Genomic DNA, 24036 nt, shown 5'->3' on the forward strand with positions numbered 1-24036 from the left:
GCCAACAAATGGACAATTGCAACACAGAGATGGCCTCCACATTAGCGTCTTAACAACAGTCAGCGGGTAATAGGCTACCCCTCTCTTTTGGAGGTATGGCAGCAGAGTGGCGCAGCGGAAGCGTGCTGGGCCCATAACCCAGAGGTCGATGGATCGAAACCATCCTCTGCTAAGTGCTCTCTTTTACTCACGCCCCCTGTTACAATTTGGCCATTATCCCCGGTCGGAATCACATGTTTTTCTTGTAAAAATAGAATAGAGACCCCCGATCCCTGACCATCTCATTTTCACGACCTTCAGACTATGCTTTTTATACACGCAACCTCCCAGTTTCTCATGCCACATGTTTTCGCCTTTGCAACAAAGTGGCACAGGCAAAGGCTTTTGGGCCCACAACCAAATGGGCCATTGGATCTAGACCATCTTTTCTACGTTGCGACTTTCTTATTTAAATCATTCTGATTTCTTTTCTCTTCCCACAATTCTTCACTCTGTACACTAACGACTCACCTATACTTTTACACCACCCGGCACCCTGTAAGCTCCACGCTCCTTCTGCTTTTACGGGAGAAAGACATCCACACTTAAAAAAAAAAAAAAAAAGCTTAAAGCTACAGGTTGAAAAGTATGTGATGATCACAATTGTGGTGAATCAGGCACCCCAACATGGAAACCAGCATGGACCCCAACATGGACTGCCAGAAGGGGGATTAGCTCAAATGGTAGAGCGCTCGCTTAGCATGCGAGAGGTAACGGGATCGACGCCCGTATTCTCCAAAGTTTTGGTTTGCCGAGTTTTTCAAAGAGCGGGACAATTCTCCTCTGTTTCCCTACTCATGTAACTCATTTGCAAGCTTAGGAAGCACCCGACAACCAGCTCGGCAAGCCTTCGATAGCTCAGCTGGTAGAGCGGAGGACTGTAGTAGAAAATCAGCAATCCTTAGGTCGCTGGTTCAATTCCGGCTCGAAGGAACTTTTGTTAGTCTCATAGATGATGTTTCAACCTGTCGACAAATGCTCTCCCGGTGCCCTCGTCTTCTATCTATTTTCAGAGGGGTCTCTTGTTTGTGTTGGGTATTTGAAATGGGCATCCGACCGAAACTCTCAGTTGAGAGCCACAGTAGGACTTTCTGTAACTCTGACATGCAACTGAAACAAAAAGAGGGTACAATCATCCCTGGGTGGGCTTGAACCACCAACCTTTTGGTTATCAGACAAAAAAAAGTTTTCACAACCTTCAAGCTTTGCTTGAACCTCCCAGTTTCTCATGTCATGTGTCATCTTCTTTGAAACAGAGTGGCGCATGGAAAGACATTTAGGCCCACAACCAAAGAGGGCCAAAGGCTCTGGACCATTCTTTCTACATTGCAACTATGTCATCCAAATCACTGGGATTTTTTTCTCTTCTCAAAATTTTTCACACTGTACATGTTGAAATGGTCTTACAACCGGTGCCCTCCTCTTCTGGCCGAAACTTTAAGTTGAGAGGCACCATTGGATTTTCTGTAACATGCAACTGAGACAAAAAGAGGACACTGCCGTCCCTGGGTGGGCTTGAACCACCAACCTTCCGGTTAACAGCCGAACGCGCTAACCAATTGCGCCACAGAGACAACCACGCTCCCCCACTTTGATTAAAGTCGTAAAAAAGCCACAACATGGTAAATGGAGTATGTTTCTTAGAGGACCTTCTGATCAACACAATAAAAAGAAGAGAATGATAAAACATAACAACTGCGTGGAACTACAGCCGCCAACAAATGGACAATTGCAACACAGAGATGGCCTCCACATTAGCGTCTTAACAACAGTCAGCGGGTAATAGGCTACCCCTCTCTTTTGGAGGTATGGCAGCAGAGTGGCGCAGCGGAAGCGTGCTGGGCCCATAACCCAGAGGTCGATGGATCGAAACCATCCTCTGCTAAGTGCTCTCTTTTACTCACGCCCCCTGTTACAATTTGGCCATTATCCCCGGTCGGAATCACATGTTTTTCTCGTAAAAATAGAATAGAGACCCCCGATCCCTGACCATCTCATTTTCACGACCTTCAGACTATGCTTTTTATACACGCAACCTCCCAGTTTCTCATGCCACATGTTTTCGCCTTTGCAACAAAGTGGCACAGGCAAAGGCTTTTGGGCCCACAACCAAATGGGCCATTGGATCTAGACCATCTTTTCTACGTTGCGACTTTCTTATTTAAATCATTCTGATTTCTTTTCTCTTCCCACAATTCTTCACTCTGTACACTAACGACTCACCTATACTTTTACACCACCCGGCACCCTGTAAGCTCCACGCTCCTTCTGCTTTTACGGGAGAAAGACATCCACACTTAAAAAAAAAAAAAAAAAGCTTAAAGCTACAGGTTGAAAAGTATGTGATGATCACAATTGTGGTGAATCAGGCACCCCAACATGGAAACCAGCATGGACCCCAACATGGACTGCCAGAAGGGGGATTAGCTCAAATGGTAGAGCGCTCGCTTAGCATGCGAGAGGTAACGGGATCGACGCCCGTATTCTCCAAAGTTTTGGTTTGCCGAGTTTTTCAAAGAGCGGGACAATTCTCCTCTGTTTCCCTACTCATGTAACTCATTTGCAAGCTTAGGAAGCACCCGACAACCAGCTCGGCAAGCCTTCGATAGCTCAGCTGGTAGAGCGGAGGACTGTAGTAGAAAATCAGCAATCCTTAGGTCGCTGGTTCAATTCCGGCTCGAAGGAACTTTTGTTAGTCTCATAGATGATGTTTCAACCTGTCGACAAATGCTCTCCCGGTGCCCTCGTCTTCTATCTATTTTCAGAGGGGTCTCTTGTTTGTGTTGGGTATTTGAAATGGGCATCCGACCGAAACTCTCAGTTGAGAGCCACAGTAGGACTTTCTGTAACTCTGACATGCAACTGAAACAAAAAGAGGGTACAATCATCCCTGGGTGGGCTTGAACCACCAACCTTTTGGTTATCAGACAAAAAAAAGTTTTCACAACCTTCAAGCTTTGCTTGAACCTCCCAGTTTCTCATGTCATGTGTCATCTTCTTTGAAACAGAGTGGCGCATGGAAAGACATTTAGGCCCACAACCAAAGAGGGCCAAAGGCTCTGGACCATTCTTTCTACATTGCAACTATGTCATCCAAATCACTGGGATTTTTTTCTCTTCTCAAAATTTTTCACACTGTACATGTTGAAATGGTCTTACAACCGGTGCCCTCCTCTTCTGGCCGAAACTTTAAGTTGAGAGGCACCATTGGATTTTCTGTAACATGCAACTGAGACAAAAAGAGGACACTGCCGTCCCTGGGTGGGCTTGAACCACCAACCTTCCGGTTAACAGCCGAACGCGCTAACCAATTGCGCCACAGAGACAACCACGCTCCCCCACTTTGATTAAAGTCGTAAAAAAGCCACAACATGGTAAATGGAGTATGTTTCTTAGAGGACCTTCTGATCAACACAATAAAAAGAAGAGAATGATAAAACATAACAACTGCGTGGAACTACAGCCGCCAACAAATGGACAATTGCAACACAGAGATGGCCTCCACATTAGCGTCTTAACAACAGTCAGCGGGTAATAGGCTACCCCTCTCTTTTGGAGGTATGGCAGCAGAGTGGCGCAGCGGAAGCGTGCTGGGCCCATAACCCAGAGGTCGATGGATCGAAACCATCCTCTGCTAAGTGCTCTCTTTTACTCACGCCCCCTGTTACAATTTGGCCATTATCCCCGGTCGGAATCACATGTTTTTCTCGTAAAAATAGAATAGAGACCCCCGATCCCTGACCATCTCATTTTCACGACCTTCAGACTATGCTTTTTATACACGCAACCTCCCAGTTTCTCATGCCACATGTTTTCGCCTTTGCAACAAAGTGGCACAGGCAAAGGCTTTTGGGCCCACAACCAAATGGGCCATTGGATCTAGACCATCTTTTCTACGTTGCGACTTTCTTATTTAAATCATTCTGATTTCTTTTCTCTTCCCACAATTCTTCACTCTGTACACTAACGACTCACCTATACTTTTACACCACCCGGCACCCTGTAAGCTCCACGCTCCTTCTGCTTTTACGGGAGAAAGACATCCACACTTAAAAAAAAAAAAAAAAAAAGCTTAAAGCTACAGGTTGAAAAGTATGTGATGATCACAATTGTGGTGAATCAGGCACCCCAACATGGAAACCAGCATGGACCCCAACATGGACTGCCAGAAGGGGGATTAGCTCAAATGGTAGAGTGCTCGCTTAGCATGCGAGAGGTAACGGGATCGACGCCCGTATTCTCCAAAGTTTTGGTTTGCAGAGTTTTTCAAAGAGCGGGACAATTCTCCTCTGTTTCCCTACTCATGTAACTCATTTGCAAGCTTAGGAAGCACCCGACAACCAGCTCAGCAAGCCTTCGATAGCTCAGCTGGTAGAGCGGAGGACTGTAGTAGAAAATCAGCAATCCTTAGGTCGCTGGTTCAATTCCGGCTCGAAGGAACTTTTGTTAGTCTCATAGATGATGTTTCAACCTGTCGACAAATGCTCTCCCGGTGCCCTCGTCTTCTATCTATTTTCAGAGGGGTCTCTTGTTTGTGTTGGGTATTTGAAATGGGCATCCGACCGAAACTCTCAGTTGAGAGCCACAGTAGGACTTTCTGTAACTCTGACATGCAACTGAAACAAAAAGAGGGTACAATCATCCCTGGGTGGGCTTGAACCACCAACCTTTTGGTTATCAGACAAAAAAAAGTTTTCACAACCTTCAAGCTTTGCTTGAACCTCCCAGTTTCTCATGTCATGTGTCATCTTCTTTGAAACAGAGTGGCGCATGGAAAGACATTTAGGCCCACAACCAAAGAGGGCCAAAGGCTCTGGACCATTCTTTCTACATTGCAACTATGTCATCCAAATCACTGGGATTTTTTTCTCTTCTCAAAATTTTTCACACTGTACATGTTGAAATGGTCTTACAACCGGTGCCCTCCTCTTCTGGCCGAAACTTTAAGTTGAGAGGCACCATTGGATTTTCTGTAACATGCAACTGAGACAAAAAGAGGACACTGCCGTCCCTGGGTGGGCTTGAACCACCAACCTTCCGGTTAACAGCCGAACGCGCTAACCAATTGCGCCACAGAGACAACCACGCTCCCCCACTTTGATTAAAGTCGTAAAAAAGCCACAACATGGTAAATGGAGTATGTTTCTTAGAGGACCTTCTGATCAACACAATAAAAAGAAGAGAATGATAAAACATAACAACTGCGTGGAACTACAGCCGCCAACAAATGGACAATTGCAACACAGAGATGGCCTCCACATTAGCGTCTTAACAACAGTCAGCGGGTAATAGGCTACCCCTCTCTTTTGGAGGTATGGCAGCAGAGTGGCGCAGCGGAAGCGTGCTGGGCCCATAACCCAGAGGTCGATGGATCGAAACCATCCTCTGCTAAGTGCTCTCTTTTACTCACGCCCCCTGTTACAATTTGGCCATTATCCCCGGTCGGAATCACATGTTTTTCTCGTAAAAATAGAATAGAGACCCCCGATCCCTGACCATCTCATTTTCACGACCTTCAGACTATGCTTTTTATACACGCAACCTCCCAGTTTCTCATGCCACATGTTTTCGCCTTTGCAACAAAGTGGCACAGGCAAAGGCTTTTGGGCCCACAACCAAATGGGCCATTGGATCTAGACCATCTTTTCTACGTTGCGACTTTCTTATTTAAATCATTCTGATTTCTTTTCTCTTCCCACAATTCTTCACTCTGTACACTAACGACTCACCTATACTTTTACACCACCCGGCACCCTGTAAGCTCCACGCTCCTTCTGCTTTTACGGGAGAAAGACATCCACACTTAAAAAAAAAAAAAAAAAAAAAAAAAAAAAGCTTAAAGCTACAGGTTGAAAAGTATGTGATGATCACAATTGTGGTGAATCAGGCACCCCAACATGGAAACCAGCATGGACCCCAACATGGACTGCCAGAAGGGGGATTAGCTCAAATGGTAGAGCGCTCGCTTAGCATGCGAGAGGTAACGGGATCGACGCCCGTATTCTCCAAAGTTTTGGTTTGCCGAGTTTTTCAAAGAGCGGGACAATTCTCCTCTGTTTCCCTACTCATGTAACTCATTTGCAAGCTTAGGAAGCACCCGACAACCAGCTCGGCAAGCCTTCGATAGCTCAGCTGGTAGAGCGGAGGACTGTAGTAGAAAATCAGCAATCCTTAGGTCGCTGGTTCAATTCCGGCTCGAAGGAACTTTTGTTAGTCTCATAGATGATGTTTCAACCTGTCGACAAATGCTCTCCCGGTGCCCTCGTCTTCTATCTATTTTCAGAGGGGTCTCTTGTTTGTGTTGGGTATTTGAAATGGGCATCCGACCGAAACTCTCAGTTGAGAGCCACAGTAGGACTTTCTGTAACTCTGACATGCAACTGAAACAAAAAGAGGGTACAATCATCCCTGGGTGGGCTTGAACCACCAACCTTTTGGTTATCAGACAAAAAAAAGTTTTCACAACCTTCAAGCTTTGCTTGAACCTCCCAGTTTCTCATGTCATGTGTCATCTTCTTTGAAACAGAGTGGCGCATGGAAAGACATTTAGGCCCACAACCAAAGAGGGCCAAAGGCTCTGGACCATTCTTTCTACATTGCAACTATGTCATCCAAATCACTGGGATTTTTTTCTCTTCTCAAAATTTTTCACACTGTACATGTTGAAATGGTCTTACAACCGGTGCCCTCCTCTTCTGGCCGAAACTTTAAGTTGAGAGGCACCATTGGATTTTCTGTAACATGCAACTGAGACAAAAAGAGGACACTGCCGTCCCTGGGTGGGCTTGAACCACCAACCTTCCGGTTAACAGCCGAACGCGCTAACCAATTGCGCCACAGAGACAACCACGCTCCCCCACTTTGATTAAAGTCGTAAAAAAGCCACAACATGGTAAATGGAGTATGTTTCTTAGAGGACCTTCTGATCAACACAATAAAAAGAAGAGAATGATAAAACATAACAACTGCGTGGAACTACAGCCGCCAACAAATGGACAATTGCAACACAGAGATGGCCTCCACATTAGCGTCTTAACAACAGTCAGCGGGTAATAGGCTACCCCTCTCTTTTGGAGGTATGGCAGCAGAGTGGCGCAGCGGAAGCGTGCTGGGCCCATAACCCAGAGGTCGATGGATCGAAACCATCCTCTGCTAAGTGCTCTCTTTTACTCACGCCCCCTGTTACAATTTGGCCATTATCCCCGGTCGGAATCACATGTTTTTCTCGTAAAAATAGAATAGAGACCCCCGATCCCTGACCATCTCATTTTCACGACCTTCAGACTATGCTTTTTATACACGCAACCTCCCAGTTTCTCATGCCACATGTTTTCGCCTTTGCAACAAAGTGGCACAGGCAAAGGCTTTTGGGCCCACAACCAAATGGGCCATTGGATCTAGACCATCTTTTCTACGTTGCGACTTTCTTATTTAAATCATTCTGATTTCTTTTCTCTTCCCACAATTCTTCACTCTGTACACTAACGACTCACCTATACTTTTACACCACCCGGCACCCTGTAAGCTCCACGCTCCTTCTGCTTTTACGGGAGAAAGACATCCACACTTAAAAAAAAAAAAAAAAAAAAAAAAAAAAGCTTAAAGCTACAGGTTGAAAAGTATGTGATGATCACAATTGTGGTGAATCAGGCACCCCAACATGGAAACCAGCATGGACCCCAACATGGACTGCCAGAAGGGGGATTAGCTCAAATGGTAGAGCGCTCGCTTAGCATGCGAGAGGTAACGGGATCGACGCCCGTATTCTCCAAAGTTTTGGTTTGCCGAGTTTTTCAAAGAGCGGGACAATTCTCCTCTGTTTCCCTACTCATGTAACTCATTTGCAAGCTTAGGAAGCACCCGACAACCAGCTCGGCAAGCCTTCGATAGCTCAGCTGGTAGAGCGGAGGACTGTAGTAGAAAATCAGCAATCCTTAGGTCGCTGGTTCAATTCCGGCTCGAAGGAACTTTTGTTAGTCTCATAGATGATGTTTCAACCTGTCGACAAATGCTCTCCCGGTGCCCTCGTCTTCTATCTATTTTCAGAGGGGTCTCTTGTTTGTGTTGGGTATTTGAAATGGGCATCCGACCGAAACTCTCAGTTGAGAGCCACAGTAGGACTTTCTGTAACTCTGACATGCAACTGAAACAAAAAGAGGGTACAATCATCCCTGGGTGGGCTTGAACCACCAACCTTTTGGTTATCAGACAAAAAAAAGTTTTCACAACCTTCAAGCTTTGCTTGAACCTCCCAGTTTCTCATGTCATGTGTCATCTTCTTTGAAACAGAGTGGCGCATGGAAAGACATTTAGGCCCACAACCAAAGAGGGCCAAAGGCTCTGGACCATTCTTTCTACATTGCAACTATGTCATCCAAATCACTGGGATTTTTTTCTCTTCTCAAAATTTTTCACACTGTACATGTTGAAATGGTCTTACAACCGGTGCCCTCCTCTTCTGGCCGAAACTTTAAGTTGAGAGGCACCATTGGATTTTCTGTAACATGCAACTGAGACAAAAAGAGGACACTGCCGTCCCTGGGTGGGCTTGAACCACCAACCTTCCGGTTAACAGCCGAACGCGCTAACCAATTGCGCCACAGAGACAACCACGCTCCCCCACTTTGATTAAAGTCGTAAAAAAGCCACAACATGGTAAATGGAGTATGTTTCTTAGAGGACCTTCTGATCAACACAATAAAAAGAAGAGAATGATAAAACATAACAACTGCGTGGAACTACAGCCGCCAACAAATGGACAATTGCAACACAGAGATGGCCTCCACATTAGCGTCTTAACAACAGTCAGCGGGTAATAGGCTACCCCTCTCTTTTGGAGGTATGGCAGCAGAGTGGCGCAGCGGAAGCGTGCTGGGCCCATAACCCAGAGGTCGATGGATCGAAACCATCCTCTGCTAAGTGCTCTCTTTTACTCACGCCCCCTGTTACAATTTGGCCATTATCCCCGGTCGGAATCACATGTTTTTCTCGTAAAAATAGAATAGAGACCCCCGATCCCTGACCATCTCATTTTCACGACCTTCAGACTATGCTTTTTATACACGCAACCTCCCAGTTTCTCATGCCACATGTTTTCGCCTTTGCAACAAAGTGGCACAGGCAAAGGCTTTTGGGCCCACAACCAAATGGGCCATTGGATCTAGACCATCTTTTCTACGTTGCGACTTTCTTATTTAAATCATTCTGATTTCTTTTCTCTTCCCACAATTCTTCACTCTGTACACTAACGACTCACCTATACTTTTACACCACCCGGCACCCTGTAAGCTCCACGCTCCTTCTGCTTTTACGGGAGAAAGACATCCACACTTAAAAAAAAAAAAAAAAAAAAAAAAAAAAGCTTAAAGCTACAGGTTGAAAAGTATGTGATGATCACAATTGTGGTGAATCAGGCACCCCAACATGGAAACCAGCATGGACCCCAACATGGACTGCCAGAAGGGGGATTAGCTCAAATGGTAGAGCGCTCGCTTAGCATGCGAGAGGTAACGGGATCGACGCCCGTATTCTCCAAAGTTTTGGTTTGCCGAGTTTTTCAAAGAGCGGGACAATTCTCCTCTGTTTCCCTACTCATGTAACTCATTTGCAAGCTTAGGAAGCACCCGACAACCAGCTCGGCAAGCCTTCGATAGCTCAGCTGGTAGAGCGGAGGACTGTAGTAGAAAATCAGCAATCCTTAGGTCGCTGGTTCAATTCCGGCTCGAAGGAACTTTTGTTAGTCTCATAGATGATGTTTCAACCTGTCGACAAATGCTCTCCCGGTGCCCTCGTCTTCTATCTATTTTCAGAGGGGTCTCTTGTTTGTGTTGGGTATTTGAAATGGGCATCCGACCGAAACTCTCAGTTGAGAGCCACAGTAGGACTTTCTGTAACTCTGACATGCAACTGAAACAAAAAGAGGGTACAATCATCCCTGGGTGGGCTTGAACCACCAACCTTTTGGTTATCAGACAAAAAAAAGTTTTCACAACCTTCAAGCTTTGCTTGAACCTCCCAGTTTCTCATGTCATGTGTCATCTTCTTTGAAACAGAGTGGCGCATGGAAAGACATTTAGGCCCACAACCAAAGAGGGCCAAAGGCTCTGGACCATTCTTTCTACATTGCAACTATGTCATCCAAATCACTGGGATTTTTTTCTCTTCTCAAAATTTTTCACACTGTACATGTTGAAATGGTCTTACAACCGGTGCCCTCCTCTTCTGGCCGAAACTTTAAGTTGAGAGGCACCATTGGATTTTCTGTAACATGCAACTGAGACAAAAAGAGGACACTGCCGTCCCTGGGTGGGCTTGAACCACCAACCTTCCGGTTAACAGCCGAACGCGCTAACCAATTGCGCCACAGAGACAACCACGCTCCCCCACTTTGATTAAAGTCGTAAAAAAGCCACAACATGGTAAATGGAGTATGTTTCTTAGAGGACCTTCTGATCAACACAATAAAAAGAAGAGAATGATAAAACATAACAACTGCGTGGAACTGCCAACAAATGGACAATTGCAACACAGAGATGGCCTCCACATTAGCGTCTTAACAACAGTCAGCGGGTAATAGGCTACCCCTCTCTTTTGGAGGTATGGCAGCAGAGTGGCGCAGCGGAAGCGTGCTGGGCCCATAACCCAGAGGTCGATGGATCGAAACCATCCTCTGCTAAGTGCTCTCTTTTACTCACGCCCCCTGTTACAATTTGGCCATTATCCCCGGTCGGAATCACATGTTTTTCTCGTAAAAATAGAATAGAGACCCCCGATCCCTGACCATCTCATTTTCACGACCTTCAGACTATGCTTTTTATACACGCAACCTCCCAGTTTCTCATGCCACATGTTTTCGCCTTTGCAACAAAGTGGCACAGGCAAAGGCTTTTGGGCCCACAACCAAATGGGCCATTGGATCTAGACCATCTTTTCTACGTTGCGACTTTCTTATTTAAATCATTCTGATTTCTTTTCTCTTCCCACAATTCTTCACTCTGTACACTAACGACTCACCTATACTTTTACACCACCCGGCACCCTGTAAGCTCCACGCTCCTTCTGCTTTTACGGGAGAAAGACATCCACACTTAAAAAAAAAAAAAAAAAAAAAAAAAGCTTAAAGCTACAGGTTGAAAAGTATGTGATGATCACAATTGTGGTGAATCAGGCACCCCAACATGGAAACCAGCATGGACCCCAACATGGACTGCCAGAAGGGGGATTAGCTCAAATGGTAGAGCGCTCGCTTAGCATGCGAGAGGTAACGGGATCGACGCCCGTATTCTCCAAAGTTTTGGTTTGCCGAGTTTTTCAAAGAGCGGGACAATTCTCCTCTGTTTCCCTACTCATGTAACTCATTTGCAAGCTTAGGAAGCACCCGACAACCAGCTCGGCAAGCCTTCGATAGCTCAGCTGGTAGAGCGGAGGACTGTAGTAGAAAATCAGCAATCCTTAGGTCGCTGGTTCAATTCCGGCTCGAAGGAACTTTTGTTAGTCTCATAGATGATGTTTCAACCTGTCGACAAATGCTCTCCCGGTGCCCTCGTCTTCTATCTATTTTCAGAGGGGTCTCTTGTTTGTGTTGGGTATTTGAAATGGGCATCCGACCGAAACTCTCAGTTGAGAGCCACAGTAGGACTTTCTGTAACTCTGACATGCAACTGAAACAAAAAGAGGGTACAATCATCCCTGGGTGGGCTTGAACCACCAACCTTTTGGTTATCAGACAAAAAAAAGTTTTCACAACCTTCAAGCTTTGCTTGAACCTCCCAGTTTCTCATGTCATGTGTCATCTTCTTTGAAACAGAGTGGCGCATGGAAAGACATTTAGGCCCACAACCAAAGAGGGCCAAAGGCTCTGGACCATTCTTTCTACATTGCAACTATGTCATCCAAATCACTGGGATTTTTTTCTCTTCTCAAAATTTTTCACACTGTACATGTTGAAATGGTCTTACAACCGGTGCCCTCCTCTTCTGGCCGAAACTTTAAGTTGAGAGGCACCATTGGATTTTCTGTAACATGCAACTGAGACAAAAAGAGGACACTGCCGTCCCTGGGTGGGCTTGAACCACCAACCTTCCGGTTAACAGCCGAACGCGCTAACCAATTGCGCCACAGAGACAACCACGCTCCCCCACTTTGATTAAAGTCGTAAAAAAGCCACAACATGGTAAATGGAGTATGTTTCTTAGAGGACCTTCTGATCAACACAATAAAAAGAAGAGAATGATAAAACATAACAACTGCGTGGAACTACAGCCGCCAACAAATGGACAATTGCAACACAGAGATGGCCTCCACATTAGCGTCTTAACAACAGTCAGCGGGTAATAGGCTACCCCTCTCTTTTGGAGGTATGGCAGCAGAGTGGCGCAGCGGAAGCGTGCTGGGCCCATAACCCAGAGGTCGATGGATCGAAACCATCCTCTGCTAAGTGCTCTCTTTTACTCACGCCCCCTGTTACAATTTGGCCATTATCCCCGGTCGGAATCACATGTTTTTCTCGTAAAAATAGAATAGAGACCCCCGATCCCTGACCATCTCATTTTCACGACCTTCAGACTATGCTTTTTATACACGCAACCTCCCAGTTTCTCATGCCACATGTTTTCGCCTTTGCAACAAAGTGGCACAGGCAAAGGCTTTTGGGCCCACAACCAAATGGGCCATTGGATCTAGACCATCTTTTCTACGTTGCGACTTTCTTATTTAAATCATTCTGATTTCTTTTCTCTTCCCACAATTCTTCACTCTGTACACTAACGACTCACCTATACTTTTACACCACCCGGCACCCTGTAAGCTCCACGCTCCTTCTGCTTTTACGGGAGAAAGACATCCACACTTAAAAAAAAAAAAAAAAAAAAAAAAAAAAAAAAAAGCTTAAAGCTACAGGTTGAAAAGTATGTGATGATCACAATTGTGGTGAATCAGGCACCCCAACATGGAAACCAGCATGGACCCCAACATGGACTGCCAGAAGGGGGATTAGCTCAAATGGTAGAGCGCTCGCTTAGCATGCGAGAGGTAACGGGATCGACGCCCGTATTCTCCAAAGTTTTGGTTTGCCGAGTTTTTCAAAGAGCGGGACAATTCTCCTCTGTTTCCCTACTCATGTAACTCATTTGCAAGCTTAGGAAGCACCCGACAACCAGCTCGGCAAGCCTTCGATAGCTCAGCTGGTAGAGCGGAGGACTGTAGTAGAAAATCAGCAATCCTTAGGTCGCTGGTTCAATTCCGGCTCGAAGGAACTTTTGTTAGTCTCATAGATGATGTTTCAACCTGTCGACAAATGCTCTCCCGGTGCCCTCGTCTTCTATCTATTTTCAGAGGGGTCTCTTGTTTGTGTTGGGTATTTGAAATGGGCATCCGACCGAAACTCTCAGTTGAGAGCCACAGTAGGACTTTCTGTAACTCTGACATGCAACTGAAACAAAAAGAGGGTACAATCATCCCTGGGTGGGCTTGAACCACCAACCTTTTGGTTATCAGACAAAAAAAAGTTTTCACAACCTTCAAGCTTTGCTTGAACCTCCCAGTTTCTCATGTCATGTGTCATCTTCTTTGAAACAGAGTGGCGCATGGAAAGACATTTAGGCCCACAACCAAAGAGGGCCAAAGGCTCTGGACCATTCTTTCTACATTGCAACTATGTCATCCAAATCACTGGGATTTTTTTCTCTTCTCAAAATTTTTCACACTGTACATGTTGAAATGGTCTTACAACCGGTGCCCTCCTCTTCTGGCCGAAACTTTAAGTTGAGAGGCACCATTGGATTTTCTGTAACATGCAACTGAGACAAAAAGAGGACACTGCCGTCCCTGGGTGGGCTTGAACCACCAACCTTCCGGTTAACAGCCGAACGCGCTAACCAATTGCGCCACAGAGACAACCACGCTCCCCCACTTTGATTAAAGTCGTAAAAAAGCCACAACATGGTAAATGGAGTATGTTTCTTAGAGGACCTTCTGATCAACACAATAAAAAGAAGAGAATGATAAAACATAACAACTGCGTGGAACTACAGCCGCCAACAAATGGACAATTGCAACACAGAGATGGCCTCCACATTAGCGTCTTAACAACAGTCAGCGGGTAATAGGCTACCCCTCTCTTTTGGAGGTATGGCAGCAGAGTGGCGCAGCGGAAGCGTGCTGGGCCCATAACCCAGAGGTCGATGGATCGAAACCATCCTCTGCTAAGTGCTCTCTTTTACTCACGCCCCCTGTTACAATTTGGCCATTATCCCCGGTCGGAATCACATGTTTTTCTCGTAAAAATAGAATAGAGACCCCCGATCCCTGACCATCTCATTTTCACGACCTTCAGACTATGCTTTTTATACACGCAACCTCCCAGTTTCTCATGCCACATGTTTTCGCCTTTGCAACAAAGTGGCACAGGCAAAGGCTTTTGGGCCCACAACCAAATGGGCCATTGGATCTAGACCATCTTTTCTACGTTGCGACTTTCTTATTTAAATCATTCTGATTTCTTTTCTCTTCCCACAATTCTTCACTCTGTACACTAACGACTCACCTATACTTTTACACCACCCGGCACCCTGTAAGCTCCACGCTCCTTCTGCTTTTACGGGAGAAAGACATCCACACTTAAAAAAAAAAAAAAAAAAAAAAAAAAAGCTTAAAGCTACAGGTTGAAAAGTATGTGATGATCACAATTGTGGTGAATCAGGCACCCCAACATGGAAACCAGCATGGACCCCAACATGGACTGCCAGAAGGGGGATTAGCTCAAATGGTAGAGCGCTCGCTTAGCATGCGAGAGGTAACGGGATCGACGCCCGTATTCTCCAAAGTTTTGGTTTGCCGAGTTTTTCAAAGAGCGGGACAATTCTCCTCTGTTTCCCTACTCATGTAACTCATTTGCAAGCTTAGGAAGCACCCGACAACCAGCTCGGCAAGCCTTCGATAGCTCAGCTGGTAGAGCGGAGGACTGTAGTAGAAAATCAGCAATCCTTAGGTCGCTGGTTCAATTCCGGCTCGAAGGAACTTTTGTTAGTCTCATAGATGATGTTTCAACCTGTCGACAAATGCTCTCCCGGTGCCCTCGTCTTCTATCTATTTTCAGAGGGGTCTCTTGTTTGTGTTGGGTATTTGAAATGGGCATCCGACCGAAACTCTCAGTTGAGAGCCACAGTAGGACTTTCTGTAACTCTGACATGCAACTGAAACAAAAAGAGGGTACAATCATCCCTGGGTGGGCTTGAACCACCAACCTTTTGGTTATCAGACAAAAAAAAGTTTTCACAACCTTCAAGCTTTGCTTGAACCTCCCAGTTTCTCATGTCATGTGTCATCTTCTTTGAAACAGAGTGGCGCATGGAAAGACATTTAGGCCCACAACCAAAGAGGGCCAAAGGCTCTGGACCATTCTTTCTACATTGCAACTATGTCATCCAAATCACTGGGATTTTTTTCTCTTCTCAAAATTTTTCACACTGTACATGTTGAAATGGTCTTACAACCGGTGCCCTCCTCTTCTGGCCGAAACTTTAAGTTGAGAGGCACCATTGGATTTTCTGTAACATGCAACTGAGACAAAAAGAGGACACTGCCGTCCCTGGGTGGGCTTGAACCACCAACCTTCCGGTTAACAGCCGAACGCGCTAACCAATTGCGCCACAGAGACAACCACGCTCCCCCACTTTGATTAAAGTCGTAAAAAAGCCACAACATGGTAAATGGAGTATGTTTCTTAGAGGACCTTCTGATCAACACAATAAAAAGAAGAGAATGATAAAACATAACAACTGCGTGGAACTACAGCCGCCAACAAATGGACAATTGCAACACAGAGATGGCCTCCACATTAGCGTCTTAACAACAGTCAGCGGGTAATAGGCTACCCCTCTCTTTTGGAGGTATGGCAGCAGAGTGGCGCAGCGGAAGCGTGCTGGGCCCATAACCCAGAGGTCGATGGATCGAAACCATCCTCTGCTAAGTGCTCTCTTTTACTCACGCCCCCTGTTACAATTTGGCCATTATCCCCGGTCGGAATCACATGTTTTTCTCGTAAAAATAGAATAGAGACCCCCGATACCTGACCATCTCATTTTCACGACCTTCAGACTATGCTTTTTATACACGCAACCTCCCAGTTTCTCATGCCACATGTTTTCGCCTTTGCAACAAAGTGGCACAGGCAAAGGCTTTTGGGCCCACAACCAAATGGGCCATTGGATCTAGACCATCTTTTCTACGTTGCGACTTTCTTATTTAAATCATTCTGATTTCTTTTCTCTTCCCACAATTCTTCACTCTGTACACTAACGACTCACCTATACTTTTACACCACCCGGCACCCTGTAAGCTCCACGCTCCTTCTGCTTTTACGGGAGAAAGACATCCACACTTAAAAAAAAAAAAAAAAAAAAAAAAAAAAAAAGCTTAAAGCTACAGGTTGAAAAGTATGTGATGATCACAATTGTGGTGAATCAGGCACCCCAACATGGAAACCAGCATGGACCCCAACATGGACTGCCAGAAGGGGGATTAGCTCAAATGGTAGAGCGCTCGCTTAGCATGCGAGAGGTAACGGGATCGACGCCCGTATTCTCCAAAGTTTTGGTTTGCCGAGTTTTTCAAAGAGCGGGACAATTCTCCTCTGTTTCCCTACTCATGTAACTCATTTGCAAGCTTAGGAAGCACCCGACAACCAGCTCGGCAAGCCTTCGATAGCTCAGCTGGTAGAGCGGAGGACTGTAGTAGAAAATCAGCAATCCTTAGGTCGCTGGTTCAATTCCGGCTCGAAGGAACTTTTGTTAGTCTCATAGATGATGTTTCAACCTGTCGACAAATGCTCTCCCGGTGCCCTCGTCTTCTATCTATTTTCAGAGGGGTCTCTTGTTTGTGTTGGGTATTTGAAATGGGCATCCGACCGAAACTCTCAGTTGAGAGCCACAGTAGGACTTTCTGTAACTCTGACATGCAACTGAAACAAAAAGAGGGTACAATCATCCCTGGGTGGGCTTGAACCACCAACCTTTTGGTTATCAGACAAAAAAAAGTTTTCACAACCTTCAAGCTTTGCTTGAACCTCCCAGTTTCTCATGTCATGTGTCATCTTCTTTGAAACAGAGTGGCGCATGGAAAGACATTTAGGCCCACAACCAAAGAGGGCCAAAGGCTCTGGACCATTCTTTCTACATTGCAACTATGTCATCCAAATCACTGGGATTTTTTTCTCTTCTCAAAATTTTTCACACTGTACATGTTGAAATGGTCTTACAACCGGTGCCCTCCTCTTCTGGCCGAAACTTTAAGTTGAGAGGCACCATTGGATTTTCTGTAACATGCAACTGAGACAAAAAGAGGACACTGCCGTCCCTGGGTGGGCTTGAACCACCAACCTTCCGGTTAACAGCCGAACGCGCTAACCAATTGCGCCACAGAGACAACCACGCTCCCCCACTTTGATTAAAGTCGTAAAAAAGCCACAACATGGTAAATGGAGTATGTTTCTTAGAGGACCTTCTGATCAACACAATAAAAAGAAGAGAATGATAAAACATAACAACTGCGTGGAACTACAGCCGCCAACAAATGGACAATTGCAACACAGAGATGGCCTCCACATTAGCGTCTTAACAACAGTCAGCGGGTAATAGGCTACCCCTCTCTTTTGGAGGTATGGCAGCAGAGTGGCGCAGCGGAAGCGTGCTGGGCCCATAACCCAGAGGTCGATGGATCGAAACCATCCTCTGCTAAGTGCTCTCTTTTACTCACGCCCCCTGTTACAATTTGGCCATTATCCCCGGTCGGAATCACATGTTTTTCTCGTAAAAATAGAATAGAGACCCCCGATCCCTGACCATCTCATTTTCACGACCTTCAGACTATGCTTTTTATACACGCAACCTCCCAGTTTCTCATGCCACATGTTTTCGCCTTTGCAACAAAGTGGCACAGGCAAAGGCTTTTGGGCCCACAACCAAATGGGCCATTGGATCTAGACCATCTTTTCTACGTTGCGACTTTCTTATTTAAATCATTCTGATTTCTTTTCTCTTCCCACAATTCTTCACTCTGTACACTAACGACTCACCTATACTTTTACACCACCCGGCACCCTGTAAGCTCCACGCTCCTTCTGCTTTTACGGGAGAAAGACATCCACACTTAAAAAAAAAAAAAAAAAAAAAAAAAAAAAGCTTAAAGCTACAGGTTGAAAAGTATGTGATGATCACAATTGTGGTGAATCAGGCACCCCAACATGGAAACCAGCATGGACCCCAACATGGACTGCCAGAAGGGGGATTAGCTCAAATGGTAGAGCGCTCGCTTAGCATGCGAGAGGTAACGGGATCGACGCCCGTATTCTCCAAAGTTTTGGTTTGCCGAGTTTTTCAAAGAGCGGGACAATTCTCCTCTGTTTCCCTACTCATGTAACTCATTTGCAAGCTTAGGAAGCACCCGACAACCAGCTCGGCAAGCCTTCGATAGCTCAGCTGGTAGAGCGGAGGACTGTAGTAGAAAATCAGCAATCCTTAGGTCGCTGGTTCAATTCCGGCTCGAAGGAACTTTTGTTAGTCTCATAGATGATGTTTCAACCTGTCGACAAATGCTCTCCCGGTGCCCTCGTCTTCTATCTATTTTCAGAGGGGTCTCTTGTTTGTGTTGGGTATTTGAAATGGGCATCCGACCGAAACTCTCAGTTGAGAGCCACAGTAGGACTTTCTGTAACTCTGACATGCAACTGAAACAAAAAGAGGGTACAATCATCCCTGGGTGGGCTTGAACCACCAACCTTTTGGTTATCAGACAAAAAAAAGTTTTCACAACCTTCAAGCTTTGCTTGAACCTCCCAGTTTCTCATGTCATGTGTCATCTTCTTTGAAACAGAGTGGCGCATGGAAAGACATTTAGGCCCACAACCAAAGAGGGCCAAAGGCTCTGGACCATTCTTTCTACATTGCAACTATGTCATCCAAATCACTGGGATTTTTTTCTCTTCTCAAAATTTTTCACACTGTACATGTTGAAATGGTCTTACAACCGGTGCCCTCCTCTTCTGGCCGAAACTTTAAGTTGAGAGGCACCATTGGATTTTCTGTAACATGCAACTGAGACAAAAAGAGGACACTGCCGTCCCTGGGTGGGCTTGAACCACCAACCTTCCGGTTAACAGCCGAACGCGCTAACCAATTGCGCCACAGAGACAACCACGCTCCCCCACTTTGATTAAAGTCGTAAAAAAGCCACAACATGGTAAATGGAGTATGTTTCTTAGAGGACCTTCTGATCAACACAATAAAAAGAAGAGAATGATAAAACATAACAACTGCGTGGAACTACAGCCGCCAACAAATGGACAATTGCAACACAGAGATGGCCTCCACATTAGCGTCTTAACAACAGTCAGCGGGTAATAGGCTACCCCTCTCTTTTGGAGGTATGGCAGCAGAGTGGCGCAGCGGAAGCGTGCTGGGCCCATAACCCAGAGGTCGATGGATCGAAACCATCCTCTGCTAAGTGCTCTCTTTTACTCACGCCCCCTGTTACAATTTGGCCATTATCCCCGGTCGGAATCACATGTTTTTCTCGTAAAAATAGAATAGAGACCCCCGATCCCTGACCATCTCATTTTCACGACCTTCAGACTATGCTTTTTATACACGCAACCTCCCAGTTTCTCATGCCACATGTTTTCGCCTTTGCAACAAAGTGGCACAGGCAAAGGCTTTTGGGCCCACAACCAAATGGGCCATTGGATCTAGACCATCTTTTCTACGTTGCGACTTTCTTATTTAAATCATTCTGATTTCTTTTCTCTTCCCACAATTCTTCACTCTGTACACTAACGACTCACCTATACTTTTACACCACCCGGCACCCTGTAAGCTCCACGCTCCTTCTGCTTTTACGGGAGAAAGACATCCACACTTAAAAAAAAAAAAAAAAAAAAAAAAAAAAAAAAAGCTTAAAGCTACAGGTTGAAAAGTATGTGATGATCACAATTGTGGTGAATCAGGCACCCCAACATGGAAACCAGCATGGACCCCAACATGGACTGCCAGAAGGGGGATTAGCTCAAATGGTAGAGCGCTCGCTTAGCATGCGAGAGGTAACGGGATCGACGCCCGTATTCTCCAAAGTTTTGGTTTGCCGAGTTTTTCAAAGAGCGGGACAATTCTCCTCTGTTTCCCTACTCATGTAACTCATTTGCAAGCTTAGGAAGCACCCGACAACCAGCTCGGCAAGCCTTCGATAGCTCAGCTGGTAGAGCGGAGGACTGTAGTAGAAAATCAGCAATCCTTAGGTCGCTGGTTCAATTCCGGCTCGAAGGAACTTTTGTTAGTCTCATAGATGATGTTTCAACCTGTCGACAAATGCTCTCCCGGTGCCCTCGTCTTCTATCTATTTTCAGAGGGGTCTCTTGTTTGTGTTGGGTATTTGAAATGGGCATCCGACCGAAACTCTCAGTTGAGAGCCACAGTAGGACTTTCTGTAACTCTGACATGCAACTGAAACAAAAAGAGGGTACAATCATCCCTGGGTGGGCTTGAACCACCAACCTTTTGGTTATCAGACAAAAAAAAGTTTTCACAACCTTCAAGCTTTGCTTGAACCTCCCAGTTTCTCATGTCATGTGTCATCTTCTTTGAAACAGAGTGGCGCATGGAAAGACATTTAGGCCCACAACCAAAGAGGGCCAAAGGCTCTGGACCATTCTTTCTACATTGCAACTATGTCATCCAAATCACTGGGATTTTTTTCTCTTCTCAAAATTTTTCACACTGTACATGTTGAAATGGTCTTACAACCGGTGCCCTCCTCTTCTGGCCGAAACTTTAAGTTGAGAGGCACCATTGGATTTTCTGTAACATGCAACTGAGACAAAAAGAGGACACTGCCGTCCCTGGGTGGGCTTGAACCACCAACCTTCCGGTTAACAGCCGAACGCGCTAACCAATTGCGCCACAGAGACAACCACGCTCCCCCACTTTGATTAAAGTCGTAAAAAAGCCACAACATGGTAAATGGAGTATGTTTCTTAGAGGACCTTCTGATCAACACAATAAAAAGAAGAGAATGATAAAACATAACAACTGCGTGGAACTACAGCCGCCAACAAATGGACAATTGCAACACAGAGATGGCCTCCACATTAGCGTCTTAACAACAGTCAGCGGGTAATAGGCTACCCCTCTCTTTTGGAGGTATGGCAGCAGAGTGGCGCAGCGGAAGCGTGCTGGGCCCATAACCCAGAGGTCGATGGATCGAAACCATCCTCTGCTAAGTGCTCTCTTTTACTCACGCCCCCTGTTACAATTTGGCCATTATCCCCGGTCGGAATCACATGTTTTTCTCGTAAAAATAGAATAGAGACCCCCGATCCCTGACCATCTCATTTTCACGACCTTCAGACTATGCTTTTTATACACGCAACCTCCCAGTTTCTCATGCCACATGTTTTCGCCTTTGCAACAAAGTGGCACAGGCAAAGGCTTTTGGGCCCACAACCAAATGGGCCATTGGATCTAGACCATCTTTTCTACGTTGCGACTTTCTTATTTAAATCATTCTGATTTCTTTTCTCTTCCCACAATTCTTCACTCTGTACACTAACGACTCACCTATACTTTTACACCACCCGGCACCCTGTAAGCTCCACGCTCCTTCTGCTTTTACGGGAGAAAGACATCCACACTTAAAAAAAAAAAAAAAAAAAAAAAAAAAAGCTTAAAGCTACAGGTTGAAAAGTATGTGATGATCACAATTGTGGTGAATCAGGCACCCCAACATGGAAACCAGCATGGACCCCAACATGGACTGCCAGAAGGGGGATTAGCTCAAATGGTAGAGCGCTCGCTTAGCATGCGAGAGGTAACGGGATCGACGCCCGTATTCTCCAAAGTTTTGGTTTGCCGAGTTTTTCAAAGAGCGGGACAATTCTCCTCTGTTTCCCTACTCATGTAACTCATTTGCAAGCTTAGGAAGCACCCGACAACCAGCTCGGCAAGCCTTCGATAGCTCAGCTGGTAGAGCGGAGGACTGTAGTAGAAAATCAGCAATCCTTAGGTCGCTGGTTCAATTCCGGCTCGAAGGAACTTTTGTTAGTCTCATAGATGATGTTTCAACCTGTCGACAAATGCTCTCCCGGTGCCCTCGTCTTCTATCTATTTTCAGAGGGGTCTCTTGTTTGTGTTGGGTATTTGAAATGGGCATCCGACCGAAACTCTCAGTTGAGAGCCACAGTAGGACTTTCTGTAACTCTGACATGCAACTGAAACAAAAAGAGGGTACAATCATCCCTGGGTGGGCTTGAACCACCAACCTTTTGGTTATCAGACAAAAAAAAGTTTTCACAACCTTCAAGCTTTGCTTGAACCTCCCAGTTTCTCATGTCATGTGTCATCTTCTTTGAAACAGAGTGGCGCATGGAAAGACATTTAGGCCCACAACCAAAGAGGGCCAAAGGCTCTGGACCATTCTTTCTACATTGCAACTATGTCATCCAAATCACTGGGATTTTTTTCTCTTCTCAAAATTTTTCACACTGTACATGTTGAAATGGTCTTACAACCGGTGCCCTCCTCTTCTGGCCGAAACTTTAAGTTGAGAGGCACCATTGGATTTTCTGTAACATGCAACTGAGACAAAAAGAGGACACTGCCGTCCCTGGGTGGGCTTGAACCACCAACCTTCCGGTTAACAGCCGAACGCGCTAACCAATTGCGCCACAGAGACAACCACGCTCCCCCACTTTGATTAAAGTCGTAAAAAAGCCACAACATGGTAAATGGAGTATGTTTCTTAGAGGACCTTCTGATCAACACAATAAAAAGAAGAGAATGATAAAACATAACAACTGCGTGGAACTACAGCCGCCAACAAATGGACAATTGCAACACAGAGATGGCCTCCACATTAGCGTCTTAACAACAGTCAGCGGGTAATAGGCTACCCCTCTCTTTTGGAGGTATGGCAGCAGAGTGGCGCAGCGGAAGCGTGCTGGGCCCATAACCCAGAGGTCGATGGATCGAAACCATCCTCTGCTAAGTGCTCTCTTTTACTCACGCCCCCTGTTACAATTTGGCCATTATCCCCGGTCGGAATCACATGTTTTTCTCGTAAAAATAGAATAGAGACCCCCGATCCCTGACCATCTCATTTTCACGACCTTCAGACTATGCTTTTTATACACGCAACCTCCCAGTTTCTCATGCCACATGTTTTCGCCTTTGCAACAAAGTGGCACAGGCAAAGGCTTTTGGGCCCACAACCAAATGGGCCATTGGATCTAGACCATCTTTTCTACGTTGCGACTTTCTTATTTAAATCATTCTGATTTCTTTTCTCTTCCCACAATTCTTCACTCTGTACACTAACGACTCACCTATACTTTTACACCACCCGGCACCCTGTAAGCTCCACGCTCCTTCTGCTTTTACGGGAGAAAGACATCCACACTTAAAAAAAAAAAATAAAAAAAAAAAAAAAAGCTTAAAGCTACAGGTTGAAAAGTATGTGATGATCACAATTGTGGTGAATCAGGCACCCCAACATGGAAACCAGCATGGACCCCAACATGGACTGCCAGAAGGGGGATTAGCTCAAATGGTAGAGCGCTCGCTTAGCATGCGAGAGGTAACGGGATCGACGCCCGTATTCTCCAAAGTTTTGGTTTGCCGAGTTTTTCAAAGAGCGGGACAATTCTCCTCTGTTTCCCTACTCATGTAACTCATTTGCAAGCTTAGGAAGCACCCGACAACCAGCTCGGCAAGCCTTCGATAGCTCAGCTGGTAGAGCGGAGGACTGTAGTAGAAAATCAGCAATCCTTAGGTCGCTGGTTCAATTCCGGCTCGAAGGAACTTTTGTTAGTCTCATAGATGATGTTTCAACCTGTCGACAAATGCTCTCCCGGTGCCCTCGTCTTCTATCTATTTTCAGAGGGGTCTCTTGTTTGTGTTGGGTATTTGAAATGGGCATCCGACCGAAACTCTCAGTTGAGAGCCACAGTAGGACTTT

Source organism: Rhinoderma darwinii, assembly GCF_050947455.1.
Source record: "Rhinoderma darwinii isolate aRhiDar2 chromosome 4 unlocalized genomic scaffold, aRhiDar2.hap1 SUPER_4_unloc_11, whole genome shotgun sequence".
In the NCBI taxonomy this organism is placed as follows: domain Eukaryota; kingdom Metazoa; phylum Chordata; class Amphibia; order Anura; family Rhinodermatidae; genus Rhinoderma; species Rhinoderma darwinii.